General features: G+C 36.9%; 1 protein-coding gene and 2 long non-coding RNA genes across 14 annotated transcripts in view; 1 reads left to right on the top strand and 2 right to left on the bottom strand.

Moving 5' to 3' along the window:
* C5H1orf141 (chromosome 5 C1orf141 homolog) overlaps positions 1–2789 on the bottom strand; it is a 36184-nt gene extending 33395 nt beyond the window's left edge. For 3 of the 11 annotated variants that reach the window (XM_038537163.1, XM_038537169.1, XM_038537173.1), the window contains exon 1: positions 1950–2055. The gene's annotated coding sequence lies outside the window, so the exon portion shown is untranslated. Of the gene's footprint in view, positions 1–1949; positions 2056–2645 lie in introns of those variants that run through there. The other 8 variants (XM_038537160.1, XM_038537162.1, XM_038537170.1 and 5 more) reach the window with 6 other exon arrangements.
* Positions 1–6631, top strand: part of LOC119871871 — a 47456-nt gene extending 40825 nt beyond the window's left edge. For both annotated transcript variants that reach the window (XR_005359625.1, XR_005359624.1), the window contains one exon: positions 6238–6631. This is a non-coding gene — a long non-coding RNA (uncharacterized LOC119871871). The remainder of the gene's footprint in view (positions 1–6237) is intronic.
* An 8168-nt stretch (positions 6632–14799) lies between these two features.
* LOC119872018 lies at positions 14800–19166 on the bottom strand. Its single transcript, XR_005358886.1, has 3 exons — positions 19109–19166; positions 16005–16177; positions 14800–15851 (listed from the first exon to the last, which is right to left on the bottom strand). It is a non-coding gene; the product is annotated as an uncharacterized LOC119872018 (long non-coding RNA).
* Between the last annotated feature and the right edge of the window lie 624 nt (positions 19167–19790).

Below are 19790 nucleotides of genomic sequence, written 5' to 3'. Positions count from 1 at the left end.
CCCTGGGCCAAAGGCAGACACTCAATCGCTGAGCCACCCAGGTGTCCCATTTTCCTTCTTATTTTACCATCATTTGGCTTCCTTCTATACTATGGAACGAAATCTACTCTTGTAGGCCACCAGGGTCACCATCTTAAAAATCAGTGAGCACTTTTCTGCTCTTATTTACTTTATTTGAATGTCTACAATATGTTCATGTTGGCCTCTCCTTTCTATGGAAATTCTGCCCTCTCTGGTTTCTATGACAATAGTCCTGTCTTCTTAACTCTCTCTGAAGACTCCTTCCTCCAATCACTCCTTAAATGCTTGTGAAAAATAACAGTGTTCCTCATCCTTAGTGTTACTCATCCTCAGGCCATCTTTTTCATTATTCCGTATATTCTATGGAATGACTTCCCAAACTCATAGCTTTATCTACCACTATTTATTTTCAAACAAAATATCTCTTTTGAGTTCCAAATCTTTATTCCTAGATCAATCCAGATTTCCCCTAGGTAGCCCAAATTTGATTCAAAGGTAAATTCATCCACATCTTTTTTTCCCCCTCAGCCAAAAATCTCTTGCAATTTTTATTATCACATTAGTTATCTCTTAGGCATCCAGCCCATAAACTTAGGCATTGTAATGGTTCTCAATCCTTTTTACTGTAGAATAAACTCATATACCTCCAAGGTATACAGATTTTTAGTTGCTATTACAGGCCTGCTAAGTCAGAATTTATGGAGGTGAAGATGAGGAATCTATTTTTAAAAGCCATTTTGATGCAGCTAGTTCTTGAACTAGGATTTGGTCACCACTCTGCTGGACAACTCACTGTCATGCCCTCCCTAACAATGCGATCTTTATCTTGTCTATGCTACATCCTACATATCCTCTCAGTTTTTCTCCTCTTATTCATTTACATTGCCATTGCCTCCATTTAGAGTTCCATAATTTGTTGCCTGGATTATTTATTGGCATATTTTCAAAATATGTCTATATATTTGATCCATTTATCCTCTATTCTGTCCTTCATATTTGTCGACATATTTTCTCAAGAAAACACACACACCCCTCCCTGATTAAGGTTTCATTCTCTTCCCTACAGCTTAGGAGAAAGGGTCAAGCTCCTCAATTTATCATGTAAGAATCAGGGTTTAGCCTCTAAGTCTCTAACCTCATCTACTTCTTCCTTGTGTATACATGATAACCCAGTCCTAATGAAAAATTGGCAATTCCCCAAATGTGTTGCATTCTCCTTTATTTGTTGCTTGGCTTCTGCCATTCCCTGTATTTCTAAATTCTATTCATCCATCAAGATCCAACACAAATAACACTTATGCAGAGAAGCTTTCTTTGTTACCCTATGATTTAATTGTTCAATGTGCTCACATGCTAGCCTGTGTATATTGTTACCCCAGTCCTTATTGTTCTCTATTAAACCATTTGGTATAGTTTTATTCTTCCTTTAGACTATGTGTTTCTTGAAAGCAGCAACCATTTCTAATTCATCTTTGCATCCTTGTTACCTAACAATCTGAATGAATTAACTATCAGCCATAAAGGAAATGAACAACTATAAATGTTATGACAGCTTTTAGCTGGCATTTACATTTATGAGTTTCACAAGTAATGTCAAAATACTATTGAGGTTCTTCTAGATAAATCTATAGCATTAAAAAACATTACTTTCTCTCCCACCTTCAACTTTAGAAATGCAGCATAATGTGTTAAGAACATGGACTCTGGAGTCGGACTGCCTGGAGTCCTTGGCTCTGCTACTTATCAGCTGTATGACTATGGGCTAATTGCTTAACTTCTCTGTGTTGCCCCTTTTCTGTGTTTTTCCATCTGTAAAATGGAAATAAGACAAGCACCTGCTTCATGGGTTGTTACAAGGTTCAGTTGAATGAATATAAGTGACATATAATAGTTGGTAAATAAAATAATACAAGTAATGATGCACTTACCTGTCAGGGATAAGATGTGTGGGATATCTATAAAAGTTGCAAAATGCATATTCTCACTTGCATACTCTTTCTTCCTTCCTTTCTTTCTTTCTTTCTTTCTTTCTTTCTTTCTTTCTTTCTTTCTTTCTTTCTTTCTTTCTTTCTTTCTTTCTTTCTTTTTGCCATACTTGCCATCATGCAATCACCAATGGTCTCCATATGTCTAACTAACTATCTGCCTACTTCTTCCATAGTATATTTCTTTAATTATACCTACACAAACTCCTTGGAACTTGATAAACAATGAGAATTTATTCAGCAATATGGTATCTTCTATTTTAATCCAGCAATTCAGTATCTTCTGTACCATGTCATCTGATTATATGGTTTCCTTTCCTTCCCTATTCTTTCATAGTTTCATTTTTCAACTTTCTTTTAAAATCTTATTCTGTGTTCAGTGAAAAGAAACTAAAACTCAGTGTCTTATAAAGCACAAATGAAGGCCCTGAATATATAACAACTATTTAGGGAAATGACCCTGGTAAGTACTACCATGTCTTCATACTGGAGATGCATCAAAAACACATAATTAGTTTGTAGTCAAGTAAATAGATTTGATCATCCCACTTTCAACCAATATGTTAACTGGAGTGGGAGAGATGATTTCATGTCTTAAATACATATAGATACATCTGAAGTGTTCTTATATGTACTTACATGTGTGGAGAAATGCTCTACTCTGGAATGTAGGATTCTCATGTGGTCATGGATGCCTAACTCACAGAATCTTGGGATTAGAATGAGTCAATAGTTTCTCACATAATTCCATGAGCAGTGAAGCAACATTGATCCCAATTGGACAAGACCTTTCTGATACTCACTTTTATTTCATTGTCATTGTCTTTCCCAGACCTTCAGGTTTCACTTTTCCTTCCAGTTGGTTACTGCACTGTACTGCCCCTTATTTGCCTGCCTCAATTTTTTCCTCATCTCTCAAATAATGATTCTTCATAATTCTGTCAGAACTATCTTTTTGATAATACTGAATTGCTGACCAAGTCTGGCTCCAGGCCACAAACCTTAACTAGCTCCTAATTACCTACAGAATAACATGAAAAATCTTCAGATGACATATGAGATGTTTCAAGAAGAGGCAGTCCAGGATCAGGCTCAGTTCACATTTGAGTTAATCTCCTACCACATCCAGTCTTCTTCAACCAAACTCTATGATTCTTATTCCAAGCATGCATCCTGTCTTTTCCCCAAGCATGTACTTCACTCATTCTTTTCCTTTCGCTGGCAATGTTCTCTCCTTGACTGTCTTCCAGTCAAAAGCCTACTCTTTTATCAAATCCTAGTATGAAGGACACCTCTTCTGTGAAACTTTTCCTTGACATCCTCGCATTCCTTATCTTGGTGACAGTCTCTTCTTCATATGTGCTCGTATTGTATTTTGCCCTACACCACAAAACTTGGTACATTGTGCTATAGAAATTCACTCTTTGACAAATTGCTTCCTCACTGTGTTGAAAGCTCATTTAAAACAATGATCACCCATCTCTGAATCTCAGCACCAGGCAAAGGATTTTATACTTAACTGGGGCCTGAAAATTACAATTTAATTTGGAGATGTCTCGGATTATATCATTTTAAACTGGGAGTAATCCCAGTTTACCTATAATAGATGAGGCTAATTCAGGATGATTTACTGGGGGATGAAACATAAAGTTGAATGAATGATTATAAAATATGGTTCTTACCAAATCTAAACTCAATAAAATTATTTTCAAAGGAAACTTGGATTTACGTTCTTAATCACTGGCTCAGTAATGACAGTTTTTTTGAAAAAGAACAAAATGAAACAGAGAACTTGCCAACTAGGGCAGCATGAAATTCCCAGTCCCTCTTACAGTAAATCACCCACAGACCTTACTGTGAAGACTTGGCTGCATAACAAACAATTTCAAGGTTGCAGGGCCAATGTTATAAGCACATCAGAGGCTGAGTCATACTAAAAATAACAATATTAAACTAAAAAGTTGCTTTTAAGAGCACACTTCATTTTTAATAGCACCTTTGGGACTGAAAAAAAATTCAAAAAACACGCAAACAAAAAACCCCAATGTTGCCCAAATAATAGGCTCTGCTAAGTAGTCTTCTTTAGCAAGTTCTAAATGTCTCCTATTAAGGGAGGAATTCAGGAAAACCAAAAGAGCCTCAAACTCAAAAACCATAGAGTAGGACTGAGTAATTATCGAGAAAATGGAAGTTTAAATTAAAATTTACTCATATTATCTGTTTTGTCGGTTCAAACATTTACTCCTTGAAGGCAAGGCATCTGTCTTACGTTTTTGTCTTACACATCCACTAAACACTGTATTGAGCACATAGTATGCACTCATTGTTCAATGATTACCTTTTACTTAATAATGAGATAAAAGGCTGAATTTCCCTATCTCACACTCCAAGTTTAGACACAAGGAAATCTTTTTCTTTTAAGTCTAAAAATATTGATAAATGATCCATAATTAGGAGCTGAATTATGCCTCACCAAAATTCCTAGGTAGAAGCCCTAACCCCTTGTACCTCAGAATGTGCCTGGAGGCAGAGCCTTTATTTTAAGAAGTAACTAAGTGAAAAATGGGGTCATTAGCATGCAAGAAGAAGGAATTAGGTAGACATTATGCACAGAGGAAAGCCCAGGTGAAGACACAGCAAGGTAGCCATCCCCAAGCCAAAGGAAGAGGCCTAAGAAGAAACCAAACCTGTAGACACTTTGATCTTGAACTTCTAGCCTCCTCCAGGACTGTGAGAAATAAATTTCTGTTGTTGAAGCTCCTCAGTCTGAGGTATTTTGTTATGAGAGCCCTAGTCTAACTAATACAGCCCATAAATCATGAGTACTAATTTAAAAGCACACTATTAGAAGATTTAACTATTAAATCTGGCCCATTTGCTTAGATCTACATCACACATTTTCTTGTCTTTTTGTTACTAGAGAGGGAGAGAAAATTTACTTTTAATTTTGAAACTTTACTAAAATTTACCTATGATCAAGTTGAAGTTGGCTAGGAAGCTTCTAAGAAAAAATATCAAGGATGTTTTTTTTTTTTTTTTTTTTTTTTTTTTTTTAATTTATTTATGATAGGCACACAGTGAGAGAGAGAGAGGCAGAGACACAGGCAGAGGGAGAAGCAGGCTCCATGCACCGGGAGCCCGATGTGGGATTCGATCCCGGGTCTCCAGGATCGCGCCCTGGGCCAAAGGCAGGCGCCAAACCGCTGCGCCACCCAGGGATCCCTCAAGGATGTTTTAAAAGTATGATGTACAAGATCTGAGGAGTATTATTTTGATAACCAATCAGATAACAATTGGAAGAATCTCGAAATTTCACAATTGTTGCAAGAGTGATCAATTCCCAACATCCCACTTCTGGTTGGTTCTGTCTGGCAAGTTTGGAATGTACCAATTAAGTCCCCTCAAGCCGATTCACACCTTGTGCACATCCCAGTCTCACCCCTGACCCTGTCCCCAGGTTCATTTTCCAGGTAGCTCCTCCACTCCCAACTGGCCTGCACAGGAGTATGTGAGGGGAGCTGGAACATTTAGTTAGAGCCCAACTTAGATGCTCTATGCCTTTCTCCTTTAATGGAAAGTCAAAACTAGGAACAAAAGAGGAAGGTCCTTAAGTATAGAAGAGGCAAAGGATGTTTTCAAGGAACCTGGAAGAGCCCCAGATCTGCCTCCCACCTCCATCCCATACTCACCTGGTGGCGAGGAATTCAGCAGCCCAGTTTTATACATGCTGTTTTTCGCATCCATTCAATCTTTCTCCCGAACCAGACCCAGCTGGAGATAATTCCTCTGACTAGGGGGTAGAAAAGGGCCTAAGATTTAATAAAACTATGTGGTTTTTATTTCATCTCCTATATCCATACAAATTTTAATTTCTGGCTTTCCAATACCTCTACCTCTACTTCCTTCTTTTCTCTTCTGGCTCTGGTAGTCCTTTTCTCCCCACTATGCTGCTCCAGCTCTATTACAACACATCTTATATCCATTGAAAGTTTCCAGAACTTTCCCTAACTTGAAAAGGTTGGCTTTCTCTCCCCAGGAAGAGGTTTCACCCACATAATTATGTCATAAAAAGTTAAAGTGATTTACCACATATTATAGATATAAAAACAATTATGCTGAATAAGCAGAATAATAAAGAGGTTAAGGAAAAGATCAAGTATAAAAGGACTGAGAATAGTAACTTTGCTTTTATTTCTTTCTTTCTTCCTTTTGAACTTTCCTGGAAACACAGAATTCTGAAAAGAAAAGAACTTCTCCATGCAGCTTGCAGGTCTGAGTGGAAGTCAACAGCCTATATTTGAATATTTGTTGAAAGACTGCTTTCCTGACTTAGGACATAAAAAAACAGTATAGCAACAACAACAAAATTCTTATTCCTAATATCAAGAAACTGCCCATATGATTAGTAATATCACCCTTGTATTTTATGTTAGATAGCAGGTTTGGGTACCCCCCCCCACACACACACATTATTCATACACAAACCACAGAATCATAATTAAAAAATGACTGATTTAAAAATATTCTTGATTTGATCAAGAATAATGGAGCGTTTCTACAACATTAATTAAACTGTTAGTCAAGAGTTATGTTGGTAAGCATTTCAGGAATTCACCTCATCATGCAAAGCAAAATAGAAATAAAAGTTTTAAAAAATAGCATTAACATCCCAATACAAATCCATGCTAGTGGCAATGGGAGAAATTTAGCAAAAAATGTTCTTGTTGCTATGTAGTAATCAAAATTTAACTAGACATTGTTATTCATAGCCAACGCATGAAAACACTGGAATCAATTTATTTCACATATTTAAAATATGAGAAATACAATAATAAAAAGTATACAGTGGTTTAATTCTATCATTTTTTAAAAGATTTTATTTATTCATGAGAGACACACAGAGAGAAGCAGAGACACAGGCAGAGGGAGAAGCAGGCTCCTTGCAGGAAGCCCACTGTGGAACTCCACCCGGGACTCTGGGATCACGCCCTGAGCCAAAGGCAGATGCTTAACCGCTGGGTACTAAGAGCCACCCAGACATGCCGGTTCTATCATATTTTAAATCCATGTACATTCAGGTAGGGAATCGGTAACTAGAATCTAATTGATTGTGGAGTTTTGCCTAAGATTATTATAATGCCTTCAGCTCATAGGTTTGCACAAAGGTGACATTAGCTTCTTAAATAAAGGGGAATTGATTTCAGAAATGTTACCTACTCACCAATTTATAATCAATAAAATTTATAAAGCATGAATCATATAAAATTCTTAGAATACTACCAGTATCTCAGTTAATATTTATGGGAAGTGTATTATGTGCCAGATGCTACACTAGAAACTTCTAATGACATATTTCATCCTCCATCTTTTATTAATCTGTAATCTTTAATTAGTATCTATGGGAAAGGTATTATCTTCAGTTTTAGAAATGATAAAACTCAAAAAATTACATGGTTTTCCCAATATCATACAATTATTAACTATTAATATAATGAAAAGTATTTTCTTTTTGATAAAAAACATTTGGTAAAACGTACACTAAATTGAAATGGAGTCTCAGTTCAATAAAAAATTACTAAATGAGATCATGAACGTATTATAGATAAATATTGAATAAAAGAGCTTAATGAATGTTTTATTTTAAAAGTATACAGTTTCTTGGGGGGGCTTGGGTGGTTCAGCCAGTTAAGTACCTGATTCTGCACTGAGCATGGAATATGCTTCAGAATGTCTCTCTCCCTCTCCTTTTGCCCCTCCCCCTATGTGCACACTCTTTAAAAAAGGGGGGGGGAGGCCAAATTATACAACTTCTTAAAATATAAATTGTATTCTATAAGATAGCAAAGAAAGTAATACCTGCAGGCCTTCCTGCCAAGAGTTTAGACCAACCAAAAAGTTAGAGGGCACATTCCCAAGACCACTCTCACTTCTGACACCAAGTCAAACCCTTGTGTTCAATAATTAGCTAGGACTCACAGACTTACTGAAAGCCATTATACTCAGGATTATGCTTATTACTGGGAAACTATATAGATTAGACTAAACCAAGGGAAAAAGTACATAGGGCAGAGTCTAGGAGAAGGACTAAATGCAGAGCTTCTGTTGTCTCCTGTGGAGTCAGGACAGGTTACTGTCCCAGTATGGATGTATGACAATATATAAGGAGTACTGCCAACAAGGGAAGCTCACCTAAGCTTTGTGTCTAGAGTTTTTAATGAGGCTTCATCATATAGAGATGTTTGACTCATTGGTTGCCTGCATGGTTAATCTCAGTTTCCATGTTGACTCATGGTCACTCACCTTAAGTCACATTATCAGTCTTTCTGGGGTGGCCAGTCCCCAACTTAAGACATATGGGTGTGGCCAGCCCTCTACCCTAAGTCACACCATTAGACTATTCAGTATGACCCATGGCCCTAAAGCAAATAAAGATATTCTCTCAGGCATAACATCCCTAGAACCCAAAGATTACCCCCTAGAAGCCAAGGGCAAAGACCAGAACTTCTCTTTGGGCAAGAGATTCTTTACTATAAATTCTTTCCTACACATCTACTATATTTGGTTTAGAAAGTATCCAAATTTTTATTTACCCATTCTGAAATGGTGAAAAGCCTGTGATTCCCTACCTCCATCTTCTGTACTCTCACATAAACCATGAGGCCTGTGATATGTTGATATTCTTCAGCCTTCCCATTGTCCCTTTCATACTGTTATTATTCCTCTTCCTTCAGAGAGGGCTCCTTTTATGAGGTTCATGCCAACCATCTCTCCACATCTACTCACTAACAAATTGTTAGCCATTTCCTACTTGTACTAATATGGGAATGTTCTCAGTCTTCCTTTCCATATTAAATCCAAGAAGACAGGGGCGCTTGGGTGGCTCAATGGTTGAGCATCTGCCTTTGGTTCAGGGGGCTGGCCACCCCAGAAAGACTGCTCCTCCCTCTGCCTATGTCTGTTTCTCTCTCACTCTGTCTCTTAGAAATAAATAAATTAAAAAAAATAATAAAAAATAAATCCATGAAGACAAAAGTTTTGCCTCTAAACTCAACTTCCCAGGTTAAAGCTACCTTCACTTCTTTATCCTCTAAAATTAGGACTCTAAAATCTTGAGCTCTGATGGATCATCTCTTCACTTCATTACTTCTCTTCCTACCAGGTAATAGGTTCTTTGGTCCCTTAATCACCCCTTAATTCCATCTCTTTCATTAGCAAATCCAATGGACATCTTCAGACTCTGTTATTTGATCTTTGTTTTGAATTTGATACTTTAATTCTGGTTCTTTGAAATGTTCTCATCCCTTCACTTCAAGGATCCCACTATCTCCTACTTCTTCCTTACTGATAATTTCCTTCTTACCCTCCTTAATGAACTCCTTTTCCTCTGCTCACTCCCTGGGATCCTTTCCTGTTTTCTTCCCCCTTCATTCATTTCTTGGGCTTGACACTGCCTTCAGAATACAGTCAAAATTACATATCTTAGAATATGGAACCTTATATCATTTGAGTCTTGTCTATGTGGAACTGAGTTCTGATTTTCTTTCCAGCTTTGCCCTACCAACCTATCATATACAAAGTGACAACCTCGTCAAGTATTGTAAATTTTTCAGATATTTCAGGTTTTTCCTAACTGTATGTCTTTGTTCATGCTGTTCCTTCTGCACAGGCACTTTTAAAGAACTTATTCAACCCTGTGGCTCCAAAGAAGGAGCACTTTATCTATGCACTGCCAATGAGACCACTGGCCACAACCCTCTGACCATAATGATTAGCTCAGGAAAAGGCAAATGATTTAGGGGAGGTCAATTAGGACCCAGAAAATTCTGGGACATTGAGCCTCTGGGAAAGCAGATTTTCTCTCTTCTTCTAGTTTGTTTTTGCCTTTGGGGGCCAACCTAATAGCCTGAGAATGGAGCTGATCCAGAGGAAACAACTTGAGAGATAAATATTGATGGTATCATCTGAGCCCAGGGTGAAACTACTACTGATGCTAGAGCTACTGCTAGACCTTGTCAGCTTACATCATGAAATAAATTCTCTTTGTGTATAAACTAGTTTGGATTTATTTTTTTCACTTTCTATAAGACAAAGTCTAAAAACTGATACTGTGCTCAACAAGTATTTGTAAAATAAATGGAAATGGTAAAGTTAGGAGATTAATGATCTCATAGGACTGATCTGAGAATTAAATGATTTACCAATCTGAAGCACTGAGCACAGCAAAAGGCAGATACTCAAAACTTTCCTTATGTTTCTGCACCCCTAGCCCTCTCCCTTTCCCCACAAAATCCACACAACACAATTCAAAATTACTACCTGCACTTGATTTTCTAGTACTAAGAAAATACATATTCTCAAATATTTCAATTATTAAATCCTAGACTTTTTCCTCCATAAATCCTTTCCTCCTATTGAAGACCACAACCTTAAACCCATTCCCTTGTATAGCATCTTAAAAGGTCTTGCCTGCTCTCCATGCAAAAAAGAATATTTAAAGTAAAAGATTATTAGATCTGATTTTATATTTACAATTTCTGCATGTCAAAAAACATAACAAAATTTTAAAACATACTGAACTTGGGAAACTGCCCAACATGTGTAAACACAGAGTATCTGAAAAATCTTACAAATCATTAAGAAAGGGACAAACATCATAATGAAAACAAAATATGTGTTGCATATAAACTGTACATTTGCAAAAAAACTACAAATGACCATTAATTATATTTTTATTTTTTTTATTTTTTTTTTAGATTTATTTTTTTTTAATTTTTTATTTATTTATGATAGTCACAGAGAGAGAGAGAGAGAGAGGCAGAGACACAGGCAGAGGGAGAAGCAGGCTCCATGCACCGGGAGCCTGATGTGGGATTCGATCCCGGGTCTCCAGGATCGTGCCCTGGGCCAAAGGCAGGCACCAAACCGCTGCGCCACCCAGGGATCCCATTAATTATATTTTTAATATCAACAAACTATTCGAAGACATATATGCATTAAATAAACAAAATATGACTGTCTCCCTTATGTTGGCAAGTTGGAGAAAGGAGCAGGGGAATATATATACATATGTTCTGCTGGTACAAATGTAAATTGTTAGGACAGTAATTTACAATTTACTGAAAATCTTTAAAAATACATAACCTTTGGCCCCACAATCCACTTCCAAAAATTTATATTTAGAAATTAATCATAGGAATCTGCAAAGAATTAGAAATAATGATATAAATGTAATGACAGTCTTAATAACTGTGAAAAATAAAAATAAAATAGTGGCATCTATTGTTAATTTACTTATTGCCAAATGGTATACTAAATTTCTCACAAATTGTCTCACTTATTCTTTACTTTATAGATTTAAACATTGAATTCAGAGACATTAAGTATCTTGGTCAAAGTCATGAGGCTAATAAGTGGCAGAATCAGAATTTAAGCCCAGTTAAAATCTATGATCTTTACTACTATTTTTAGATTTTCTTGTCTAAATTTGTAGCCATGTGATGTTATATATGATGCAGCTATTAAAAGTGATATAAAGGAATATTAATGACATAGGAAAATGTTTATGGTATTTGTGTTAAATGAAAAAAAACATATTGTAAGACCTTACATATAGAATTATTTTCTTTTTAACAAAATAAAGTATGGGTCCCTGTTCACAGAAAAGGATCTATGATAAAATGTCTAAAAAGATGGTTATCGTAGGGTGGTAAAATTGTATCTTAGAATATTTTTACTGCTTTGTACTATTGTATTTTCTAAATGCACAAAGACTAACACATAGAGAATACATAAGAATATATATTATTTTCACAGCCAAAAAGTTCAATATGTGCAAAAGTTTTCTTCTTATGAGATTTGAAAAGTCAAAAGTTTTTTAAAAATAAGAAGTTTAAAATGTCTTTCCATTTAACACCCAAAGTTTTTACAAAAGTACACAAAGCTAAATACAATAACTTAATGATTTCATATAAAATAAAGGATAAACCAATGAAAAATAGAAAAGCTGAAAGTAGATAAAAGAAAGATTGTTGATAATTTGCAAGCAAACCCCTTTTAAATCCTGTTCTCTGTTTCAGTCTGAGACACTTTTTCCTGAAGGAGGTGCCAAAACACTTTTGTGTGAATAAGAGCTGGAGCCTCTACAATTGACCTGCTCTCCAAGATAGTTTATAAATACAATGCAGCAATTTGTTTTGATCCTAAGGCAGGAAAACTCTGAAATGAGCAAGACTTTTTAACTTTGACTTCAAGACTCCTAAGTTCAGATTGTATCCTAGAGTGGAAACAATAGATTAGTTGTTCCTATGACTGGAAATCATATGTAAATATTTTTATTGCTCAAAACTAGTGAGGATACATTCAATTGAATTAAAATAGAATCTCTAATGCTGATTTGCACATAGAATTTATAGTCATGAAATAACCATTACAGCGCAGTGAAACTGTTGAATTAATACTGAAACCAATTTTTTTAAAGATTTTATTTATTCATGAGACACACAGAGAGAGAGAGAGAGAGAGAGAGAGAGAGGCAGAGACACAGGCAGAGGGAGAAGCAGACTCTCCACAAGGAACCTGATACGGGACTCAATCCTGGGACTCTGGAATCATGTCCTTAGCCAAAGGAAGACGCTCAACTGCTGAGCCACCCAGGTGGTAAATTGTTATTAGTTCTAAAAGGATTGATATGTTCTCACACTCCCCTTCTACTTCCTTTTAGGTTTCCTCCTACTGATTAGATTGTTTCTGTAGTGGGCTCTTCTTACCCTCCTAATTTTTAAAATTTTGGTATTATCCAGGCTTCTGTGTTCAAACTGTATTTTCCCTCAATCCAGTCACTTCCCATAAGCAATCTTACCCATGTCTAAAATTCGTCATCTCCTCCCACTTACTAACAATTCCTAGACTTATATCCCTAGCCCCATCTCTCCCTGAAGCTCCAGTTTTATTTTGTGATTGCCTGTTAAACATCTCCACTGGAGGTTCCATACACTACAAATTCAACACATATACAAGGCAATTTGTAACCTTTCCCAATTTGTAACCTTTTCCTTTTCAGTGCCTGCCAATGTCTTCACTAATGCTGCTGATACTTAATGTTGAGATTGCAGATGTCTGTACTCGGGTGTGGTCTCAGGTCACTACAGTTTTGCCATGGATACTGCTGACTTCTTGTACTTTGGTGTCCCACAGAGACCACTGTAAAACAGCTCTTCTGATTGACTCAACTTTTTACTGTACCTCTTTCACTGTAGTGCTCAGGCATGCATCTATGGGGGTGTGGCCCAAAACCAATCTGGGTGATAGATAGAAATAGTGCTACATTCATAACCATTTCTCTTCCTTTATCCTGACTGTTGTCCTTAACCATACTTCTGTGCCATGACATTCCCTTCCCTTGGATTGAAATCTTTCCAAAGAGGCACCAAGGTCCTTCATATAAACAGTACTAAGATAGAAGCTCACCAGATCTTCAGGCATATTTAGAGAAGGCCAAAACCAAGAGGCTCAACATGTTCAGATTCTAGTGAATTAAGACTAGAGACATTTTTTTTTTAAAGATTTTATTTATTCATGAGAATACACAGAGAGGAGAGAGAGAGAGAGAGAGAGGCAGAGAAAAAGGCAGAAGGAGAAGCAGGCTTCATGCAGGGAGCCTGATGTGGGGACTCGACCCTGGGTCTCCAGGATCACGCCCTGGGCTGTAGGCAGCGCTAAACCGCTGAGCCACCGGGGCTGCCCAAGACTAGAGACATTTTATTGTTGTTGTTGTTTATTTGTTTAATCAGTGCAGAGGAATCTCTTCTACTCATCTTCATTTAACAACAGCCACCTTTCTGCTTGGGGAAATTGCCCTTCCCTCTTCCCAATTAGCTGTGGCTGAACTGTCAACTATAGTACAGGGATTACTAGCCCACAGGAATAGGGACATGACTGTTTTGGTCATCCAGAGTTTTCATCTCTCTAGAAAAGAGATTGTTCTAAGGAATGAGTAAAGTCCCCATGAATCCTTCCGTGAGATTTTCTTCAGGAAGACCACGCCTTCATTCTTGAGGCATAGAATAAGGTTGTAATCTGGGCTTCTGTGTGAAAGGGACTTGGAGAGAACAGAGTCTAGAAGAATTAAGCAGATGAGAGATGAGAAATATGAAAGAGAATGAGTCCTGGTCGTGTCAAGCTGGAGGTTCTCTCCCTGAGATACCTGAAACGGTCTGCTCCCATTAGTTGTATAACATGCTCCCATTCTTCTCCCATTAATTTTCATTTTTAACTTAGGTGGTAGTTTAAGTTAGATTTCTATCAGGTATAGTAAATAAAATTCTGACTATTGCAAATACAAGCATGCCAAACCGATAAAAATATCTTTTTTGTTTCTCTAAGTGATCTGCCTTTTATTCATAATGGGAAAATAACTTAAAGTAAAAAGATATGAAGTTGCACATATTTAGGATTATCCAGTAAGAAATCAATGTGCTATATATAACTTGTGGTTACTATGATCTACTATGGTTCACAGATTGTTCAAGAAAAGGAAATTAGATTTTTAGAGTTTTTTTATAATGGGAAAAATTTATGGAAAATATATGCTTTGTTGGAATATAAAATATAAGCAACTTTAAAAGTTACTCAGCTTTACTATTATCTCTTGCAACTCCAATGTGAAATTTTGGTTTAAAAAAAGTATTTATAAAAAAAATAAAAAATAAAAAAAAAAATAAAAAAATAAAAATAAAAAAAGTATTTATAATTTTGCCATCCAGAAAATAAGAGGTATTATATACAACATGAAGTAATGAAACTCTTAGAGTTCTTTACTACGCTCTGGATTTAATAGCTTCCTATTAATTTTATAGTGAAGCATGAATAAAGATTTAACTCTACCACATTAAATCATTCTTTTTTTTAAACAACTGATCAGTATTAACTAAAGAAGGATATCTCAGCAAAATATAAAATTTCCTATAAGCAAGGCTGTGTGAAATGTGTACAGTATAAATGTGCATATAGAAGACATATTACTTAAATTCATCAATCAAGATTTATTCTCTCAAATGAGAGAGTAAAAATTTGACAACCTAATTTATACTAGATATTGTCTTTTTAAATGTGTTTACAACTGTGAACACTTTGATTTCCCAATACTGGGAAGAAAAGGAAGCACCGTGCTGGTGCCTTTCTCTTATAAACATAAAGATTACACCAAGGCAGGACGTACTCCTAAAGAAGCAGCAACTGGAAAACAGACATTAACTTGGAATCTTCTAGGACACTTTCTTTGGAACCTGTGAGAGTTTATAGGCAAAATGACATTGTTTCAGATTAAATATAGCTTTTCTGTTCCTCCTTTGAGATTCTATCTGTAAAATTCTTAGTACAGTACTTGTTACATTGTAAGACAGTTCTCTTCCGATTACTTTCTACTTTAGCATTTTGGGATTGATAAAATATACTACCTGGTTTTCTTATGTTTGTATCTATGTGATATTACTATGCTGGATACCTATTGTCTCATTTGCCCAACATCCAATCTTTCTCTGTCAGCTGTTTCTCACATTTACCCCTTATGATGGATGAAATGATTGAGCCCCATCCTTCCCAATCCTCTGTATCCCACTCTGACTATAGCTTCACTGTGGGCAGAAAGTATTTCTCTGTCCTTTTACTCACTTTTTAGCCATGTGATTTACATTGACCAGTGGCATATGAGTAGCAGTGGCAGTGTTAGGATGGTTCTGAGTCTAAACTTCAGAAGCCTCCTATGATCCCTGGCTAGCTTACCGGCTCCTGGGAGGATGACCAAGGTATGGAATACAGACATCCTGGTCAACACAGTCTGAAGTAGAGCTGCAGCAGTCAATCAGCACATGATGGAAGTAAATGACAGTTATTTTAAACCACTAGTTTGGGATATTTGTTATACAGCATTAAAGAGAAAATAGCTAGCTGACACACCTGTCACCTCACCACTCCCAATCATATAGTTCCCATAGGACTTACCAAGTTCTTATAAGATCTATAATATCTTCTTACAAGATCCTGTCATCAGTTGGTCCAGAGGTTGACTGGGCTACTTAGAACTCTTCTCAATGCTTTGAACTTGGAGGGAGAACATCATGTGATCTTTCTATGGCAGAAAATCTAAGGTGCGAAAGTTGGGAGTTATCATCAGCCTGTGGAGAAAGTACATTTGCAGTGAGAAAGAAAATGAGTCAGGAGGCAAAGAGCAAAGGGGTTTTTAGAGTCCCTGGTTGTAGTTTTTATTAAGGCTCTGCTGCATTCTTTCCCTTCCTTAGGTTCTCTGAACCAATAAATTCTCCTTTTTTGACTAAGTTATTTGCATTGGGTTTAATTAAATCAAATGAATATCAGCATATACACATTTATTCTTTATTTTTTTTTCTTTATTGTGGTAAAAACATAGCATAAAATTTACCATCTTAACAATTTTTAATAATGGAGTGCAGTAGTGTTAACTATAAGCATATTGTTGTACAAACAGAACTCTAGAACATTTTTTTCTTGCAAAACTGAAATGCTATATCCACGAAACAACAATTCTTCTTTCCCATCTCCTCTCTGCCCCTGGCACTACCATTCTACTCTAAGTTTCTGTGAGTTTAACTACTTTAGATATCTCACATAAGTGGAATCATTCCGTATCTTTTTGTGACCAGTTTATTTCACTTAGCATAATGTCCTCAAAGTTAATCCATGTTGTAACGTCTGATGGAATTTTCTTCTCTTTAGATGCAAAATGTCCCATTACATGTATATACCACAATTTCTTTATTCATTCATCCATTGATGGACATTTAGATTGCTTCTACCTCTTGGCTATTGTGAATAATGCTGCAATGAACATAGCTGTGCAAATATACACTTATTTTCTCAGTGGATTCAAGCTAATAATTATTTATACAATCTCTGCTTCTGGACTTCTGTCTCTTATCATGTTTTACTTAGCTCATTGTCCATTTTTCTAATGCAATCTTCCTGACGAAAGAGTGTCTTATTTATATATATCTGTATTTCCCAAATTATCCTTTCAAGTGATAATAGTCACTGAATAAATATTTGTGAAATTGTGTGGTTCCCCCTCCAAACCTCTGAATTAAAACTAGATCTCTTTTGTTGTTGTTGAAGTAAGTCCATATTTATTCTAATCCATCTATTTTTCTTTTTAATTTAAATTCAATTAATTAACATATAATTCAGAGGTAGAGGTCAGTGATTCATCACTTATATAATACCCAGTGCTCATTACATCACACACCCTCCTTAATGTCCATCACCCAGTTACCCCATCCCCTTATCTCTCTCACCTCCAGCAATCCTCAGTCTGTTTACTGTGATTAAGAGTCTGTTATGGTTTGTCTCCTTCTCTGATTTCATCTTGTTTTATTTTTCCCTCTCCTCCCCTATGATCCTCTGATTTGTTTCTTAAATTTCACATATGAGGGATCCCTGGATGGCTGGGCGGTTTAGCGCCTGCCTTTGGCCTGGGCGTGATCCTGGAGACCCGGGATCAAGTCCCACATCAGGCTCCCTGCATGGAGCCTGCTTCTTTCTCTGCCTGTGTCTCTGCCTCTCTCTCTCTCTCTCTTTCTTCTCTGTCTCTCATGAATAAATAAATAAAAGCTTTAAAAAAAATTCCACATATGAATGAGATCATATGATAATTGTCATTCTATGACATATTTCACTTAGCATAATATCCTCTAGTTCCATCTACATCATGGCAAATGTCAAGATTTCATTTCTTTTTTAAATTTTTTAAATTTTATTTTAATTCTGCTATACTTCTTCCCTTTTTAAAAAAAAATTTTTTTTATTGGAGTTCAATTTGCCAACATATAGCATAACCAGTGCTCATCCCACCAAGTGCCCCCCTCAGTGCCCATCACCCAGTCACCCCAACCGCCCACCCACCTCCCCTTCCACCACCCCTTGTTCATTTCCCAGAGTTAGGTGTCTCTCATGTTTTGTCACCCTCACTGATATTTTCACTCATTTTCTCTCTTTTCTCTTTAATCCCTTTTACTAATTTTTATATTCCCCATATGAATGAAACCACATAATGTTTGTCCTTTTCCAATGGACTTATTGCACTGAGCATAATACCCTCCAAGTCCATCCACGTCGAAGCAAATGGTGGATATTTATCATTTGTAATGGCTGAGTAATATTGCATTGTATACATAGACCACATCTTCTTTATCCACTCATCTTTTGGTGGACACCGAGGCTCCTTCCACAGTTTGGCTCTTGTGGACATTGCTGCTATAAACGTCGGGGTGCAGGAGTCCTGGTGTTTCACTGCATCTGTATCTTTGGGGTAAATCCCCAGCAGTGGAATTGCTGGGTCATAGAGTAGTTCTATTTTTAACTCTGAGGAACCTCCACACAGTTTTCCAGAGTGGCTGCACCAGTTCCCATTCCCACCAACAGTGCAAGAGGGTTCCCCTTTCTTCACATCCTCTCCAACATTTGTTATTTCCTGCCTTGTTAATTTTCACCATTTTCACTGGTGTGAGTTGGTATCTCATTGTGGTTTTGATTTGTATCTCCCTGATGGCAAGTGATGCGGAGCATTTTCTCATGTGCTTGTTGGCCATGTCTGTGTCTTCCTCTGGGAAATTTCTGTTCATGTCTTTTGCCCATTTCATGATTGGATTGTTTGTTTCTTTGCTGTTGAGTTTAATAAGTTCTTTATAGATCTTGGATACTAGCCCTTTATCTGATACGTCATTTGCAAATATCTTCTCCCATTCTGGAGGTTGTCTTTTAGTTTTGTTGACTGTTTCTTTTGCTGTGCAGAAGCTCTTTATCTTTTTTTTTTTAATTTATTTTTTATTGGTGTTCAATTTACTAACATACAGAATAACCCCCAGTGCCCGTCACCCATTCACTCCCACCCCCCGCCCTCCTCCCCTTTACCACCCCTAGTTCGTTTCCCAGAGTTAGCAGTCTTTACGTTCTGTCTCCCTTTCTGTTATTTCCCACACTTTTCTTCCCCCTTCCCTTATATTCCCTTTCACTATTATTTATATTCCCCAAATGAATGAGAACATATAATGTTTGTCCTTCTCCGACTGGCTTACTTCACTCAGCATAATACCCTCCAGTTCCATCCACGTTGAAGCAAATGGTGGGTATTTGTCATTTCTAATAGCTGAGTAATATTCCATTGTATACATAAACCACATCTTCTTTATCCATTCATCTTTCGTTGGACACCGAGGCTCCTTCCACAGTTTGGCTATCGTGGCCATTGCTGCTATAAACATCGGGGTGCAGGTGTCCCAGCGTTTCATTGCATTTGTATCTTTGGGGTAAATCCCCAACAGTGCAATTGCTGGGTCGTAGGGCAGGTATATTTCTAACTGTTTGAGGAACCTCCACACAGTTTTCCAGAGTGGCTGCACCAGTTCACATTCCCACCAACAGTGTAAGAGGGTTCCCTTTTCTCCACATCCTCTCCAACATTTGTTGTTTCCTGCCTTGTTAATTTTCACCATTCTCACTGGTGTGAGGTGGTATCTCATTGTGGTTTTGATTTGTATTTCCCTGATGGCAAGTGATGCAGAGCATTTTCTCATGTGCTTGTTGGCCATGTCTATGTCTTCCTCTGTGAGATTTCTGTTCATGTCTTTTGCCCATTTCATGATTGGATTGTTTGTTTCTTTGGTGTTGAGTTTAATAAGTTCTTTATAGATCTTGGAAACTAGCCCTTTATCTGATATGTCATTTGCAAATATCTTCTCCCATTCTGTAGGTTGTCTT

Source organism: Canis lupus, chromosome 5 (assembly GCF_011100685.1).
Source record: "Canis lupus familiaris isolate Mischka breed German Shepherd chromosome 5, alternate assembly UU_Cfam_GSD_1.0, whole genome shotgun sequence".
Taxonomy (NCBI): Eukaryota; Metazoa; Chordata; class Mammalia; order Carnivora; family Canidae; genus Canis; species Canis lupus.
The sequence above is the reverse complement of the archived record's forward strand: the minus strand, read 5'-3'. Positions and strand labels throughout refer to the sequence as shown.